This window comes from Dipodomys spectabilis, unplaced genomic scaffold (genome assembly GCF_019054845.1).
Source record: "Dipodomys spectabilis isolate Male_0828 unplaced genomic scaffold, ASM1905484v1 ptg000531l, whole genome shotgun sequence".
In the NCBI taxonomy this organism is placed as follows: domain Eukaryota; kingdom Metazoa; phylum Chordata; class Mammalia; order Rodentia; family Heteromyidae; genus Dipodomys; species Dipodomys spectabilis.
The window spans coordinates 473,523-478,537 of NW_024871208.1; the positions used below are offsets into that span (position 1 = coordinate 473,523).

At 36.4% G+C, this 5,015-nt stretch overlaps 1 pseudogene; it reads left to right on the forward strand.

The window, feature by feature from the left end:
• Positions 1-4,393: 4,393 nt before the first annotated feature.
• LOC122099736 lies at positions 4,394-4,506 on the forward strand (annotated as a pseudogene).
• Positions 4,507-5,015: the final 509 nt, after the last annotated feature.

Here is a 5,015-nt window from a genome sequence, read left to right on the forward strand (position 1 = left end):
AATTGGACATTTCTGGGAAACTTACCTGGATGTAGTGAATGCCAACCCTTTGAGATGAGCAGTAAGTACAAATCATAGCCAGGGGAAAAGTCTGGTGGTATTCCAGGAGACCACCATTGGAGATGTTACTGGCCAACTGGAGTGGAATCTGTGCTTTGGTTCCATTGGCCAATCCACACCTGACCATTCTCAAACACTTTAAATTAAGTAGGGAGAGACTTCTTAGTTAGCGGGACATTCAAACTTCATATTTCCAAATACAAACGACATATTTACAAATTTCATATTTACTTAGGAGACCCTGAAAATTTCCCAAAGAGCTTAAAGCTAGAAACCAGAAAAAGCAATTTAAATTAGTTTTATTGTGTTGATCTCCACAATCTATGATCTCCATAATCGAATTATTCCAATATGTGCTTTTATTTACCAGCAGGATTTGTTTATTGGAAATGCCACCATGTAAAAATAACTAGGAGCCACTGGTAGGATTGAATGGGAAAAATTTGGTCTAAATATAATACTTGACCAGATAAGATGGTGATAAGGGAAATGAACCCCAACATAGGGGCACAAGTGTGTTTTTTTTTTTCATTTCTTGCTATGGTTTCTAACATATTTATAATCTTCCATGTGATTTATGTTTCTTTGTATTCTGTCCCCCCAAAAAATGGCATAATCCCTGTTTCCAATGTTTTTAATGTTGGTGCCTTCCATCTTGTATATACACTTCTCTAGTTTGTGGAAGGAAAGGGAAAAAACAGAATACTTAAATGGGAATACAGGTTGACCCATTGTAACAATGAGATGCACAAGACACTGTTGAAAAATAAACTTTAGAATTTAGACGGGGTTCAGGTTAGTTTTGGAGCTAGGAGGTTAGGGATGGTAGGGGACATATAAAGGAGGAGGTAACAATGCTTGATAGGAAATGTATACTTTACCTTTCTCATGTAACTAACCCCTCTGTACAGTACTTTTACAATAAATATATAAAAATAAAAGAATAAATATACTTCAAAGGTAATCTGTGTGGTGGTTGGAGGCCAATGATACAGAAAGACTTACAAGGATTGAATACTGGAAACAAATTACCTAAAAACTGAGATGATAGTGAGTATAATCCTAAATGCTCAGGTGGCTGAATCCTGAGGATCTGTGTTTGAAGCCAACCCAGACAGGAAAGATGAGACTTTTATTTCCAATGAAGGTGCAAAAAAAGATACTACTGGAGTTGTGGCTAAAGTGGTAGCCTTGAGTAAAACTGCTCTGGGACATGCCCAGAGTATGAGATCAAACCCAAGACCAGCCCCCAGTCACTTATAAAAAAGTTTGTGTGTCTGTGTGTGGTGGCAGAACCCTTTACTAGTTTGATGACAGAGCAAGCATTTTAACAATGATTCATGGTGTCAATATTTACCTCTTTAGTAATTGTTTTCATAGAAATGGGTGCATGCGTGCTTTATCTCTTCTATAACAGGTTTTGTTCAGTGACTGACTGAAAAACTGCCTTAATCAAACCCTTTTTTAAATCAAAATATGTTATTGGATACTGCTGAATAGGAAAGTCAATGATTATTGTTTGGAAGAAAAGAAAGCAAAATCAGATGGGAGAATGGTAGAAGTTAAATCTTGAAATGCTTGACTGATATAAGCACTGCCCTTGTAAAGGTAGTCAAAACCTTACCAATGCTATTTTAAAGAAGTGCTAGGGGTTAGAGGCATGGCACTAGTAGTAGAACACCAGCTGGGTAAAAGTTGGTTATTTTTCATACGGCCAGGTGTTCGGATTTGGTTGATTATTAAAGCTTTTGACTAGTTTGAAAGGGGTCAAAAGTTTGAGCCATCATGAAAGATGATCCCAAAGCTCAAATTCATGAGAGCCAGTGGTGGGCTGCCTATCCACTGTGCTTATTCAACTTGGACATGCGACAGGATGACTTCTGTAGGAGTAAACTTTGCCTTGCTGAGATGGTGTTTGTAGGATACCTTAATTGCTCCCGGTATTTCCAACACAGATCTTCTTTGCCATTCATGAGGGATCCTAGGAGCCCCTCATAGGAGACACATCCAGACGCCCTGTTGAGCCAACCTCCTGGATGGTCTAAACATGCCATCCTTGTTAGCTGATAATGGAACTAGGTGTAAAGATAATCTGCAACATTAGTAAGAGCCACAAACAGGCACCCTCAGAAGCAAGCAACCTCAGGCATTGGCCTTGGTAGAAAAAAATGAAACTATGTATCCTGCTTTGGTACTTGTGTCTTTGTAGGGATGGTGTATGAGAGAAGTGTCTTAGATTCAGGCTCTTAAATTCTTTCTATCTAAGAGTCTTGATCTGCAAATTCATTTGTACAGCTAGGAAGAGTGAAAAGTTGGAGATGGAGTCATCTCTGAGAAAAATCTCTAGTAATGGAGTGGAGAAAAAAGGGAGGAACAAGAAACAATCTGAAGGGTAAAAGAATTCTAAACCTAGGAAGCCCAAGAAAATTGTAGCTAAAAAGCCTCCCTCAGACATTCTTAATATTGTCTTCTTTTAGGGAGAATGTGGGGAAAGATATGAAAATATGTGTTAAGACTGATTTTTATTTTTGAGCTTAATTTTAATGTTCACTTGGTAAACTAAATCCTCTATGTCCCTGTCTCTGTGTAAATACCCATCAACATGAAATATAATGTGATTTTGTTAAAAAATAAAAATGACTCAGAAGAAATTATAAATGAAAAACAATCTTCACAGGGATGGGAATGTGGCTCAGTGGTAGAGCGCTTGCCTTGCATGCATGAGGCCCTGGGTTCGATTCCTCAGCATCACATAAGCAGAAAAAAAAGCCCGAAGAGGCACTGTGGATCAAGTGGTAGAGCGTTAAACTTGAGTTGAAGAGCTGAGGGAGAGCACCCAGGCCCAGAGTTCAGGCACACGACCTGACCCCCCCCCCCCCAAAAAAAAAAACAATCTTCACAGAAGCAAACTCTCGAGTTATTTCATGACTTTGACAAGGATAAAGTGGGTGAAGTTAGTATAAATTTAAAAGTATAACAATGCACAAAAACATAAAAAGATACTCATATATTTCATTATATAACACAAAGCAGAAAGCAAATGTTGTTTAGATGATTTTTTAAAACCCAGTCTCTCAGGTACTGGGAAGGTGGTTCAATGGTAGAGTGCCTGCCTTGCATGCATGAGGCCTTGGGTTTGATTTCTCAGCATCACATAAGCAGAAAAAGATGGAAGTGGTGCTGTGGCTCAAGTGGTATCACTAGCCTTGAGCTGAGGGACAGCACCTAAGCCCCAGACATTAAGCGCCATGACCAACAAAATAAAAATAAAAAACAAAACAAAACACAGTCTCTCACTTTTGTGGCCTCAACTCTGTAAGAACTCTTCTTCAGTCTAGGGCTAAAATTTAGGTGTGGACATTTATCAACACTCCTGAACTAGACTCTACTTGATCATTTTTTAAATACATATTTTGTTCTTAATTTTCCTCTTTATAAATTCACATGCACCTATAAAAAATGGTGTGGCCATCCCAGTAACCTTCTCAAAGTACCTCCTAATGACAACTTACAAAAAGTTCTATTATATTACAACAAGGAAAAAATACTACAAATAAAGAAAACCAATAATTTAATATTAATGATTAATAAAATAATAAACAAAACAATTACCAGTGTTTTCAGTATGTGAAGTGTACTACAAATTAGATTTTATTATTGTCATATTTCTTTACATTTAACACTGGCTAAGATTATGATGTTCAACAAGAATTTTATAGGCTATGAGTAGTGTTTAAATCACCCACTAAGATTACCATTTATAGTTCATCTATATGGCTTGTAATATCATTTGTTCCTCACTAATATATAAAGTAAGGAAGGCCTACTGTTTTAACAGAAACTGTGTAGTTAACATAGTCAACTCTTTATTCTGCTCCTTTACACAAAGACTTTGCAACTTCTCATTAGTAAAGTTTCTATAAACACTGAAATGTACATACTTAGTAGTATTTATCTGCTACCATAAATCTTAAATACTTTATAGAAAAGTATTATGACCTGCCAAACAGCCCCAGTTTTGGCATATATAAGCAAATTCCCAAAATTAAATATAAAACATTAAAACTTTTAACAAACCTTAACACTTGCTGCAGTGTTCATTATGACAGGTCCCTTGTATAGAATAATTGAATTCCTCCTCCTACACATCTCTTGAACAACAAATAACTGGAATTATTTTGTTTTTGACATGTCAATCTTGACTTTATTCTTAAATGTGTACTTATGTAAGAAGTACATGGTTCTAAAATTTCACAATTCTTTTAAACTTAGTTTTTGTTGAATTGTCTAGTTTAAGAAAATCATTTACAATTTATATTTAAAAAAGAGTTCTGTGCTCAATTCAGCATCACATACACTAACATTGGAATGGTACAGAGAAGATTAACATGGCCCCTGCACAAGGATAACAGGCAAATTCCTGAAGCATTCCATCACCCAATTTGTTAGGAAATGGAAAGATGAGGAAAAAAAATTATTAAGTGAAGTAAGCCAAGTCCAAAGAAACATAGGTCCCATGGTTTCTTTAAATTTCAATAACTAATATATGTCTGGGATAAGCAGAAAATGTCAAAAGTTATGTGTATATGACCAGATAAGGTTATGTTAACGGAAATGAACCCTAAGTTAGGGACACAAGTGTTTTTTTCTTGCTATTTTTTCTCATGTACTTATAATGTACAGTGTGGGGATTTTTTTTGTTTCTTTATATGTTTCTCCCCCATGCTATAACACCTGTTTTCACTGTATTTGAAGTTGGTGCGCCTACATCTTTTATATACTCTCCTCTAATTTGCTGAGTGGAAGGAATAAAACAAAATGCTTAAATAGGGATACAGGTTGACCCATTGTAACAATGAGATGCACAAGAAACTATGTTGTAAAGTGAACTTTACAATTGAGGCGGGGAAAGGGAGGAGGTTAATGGACTTGTGGAGGTGGGAGGGAAGGGATGA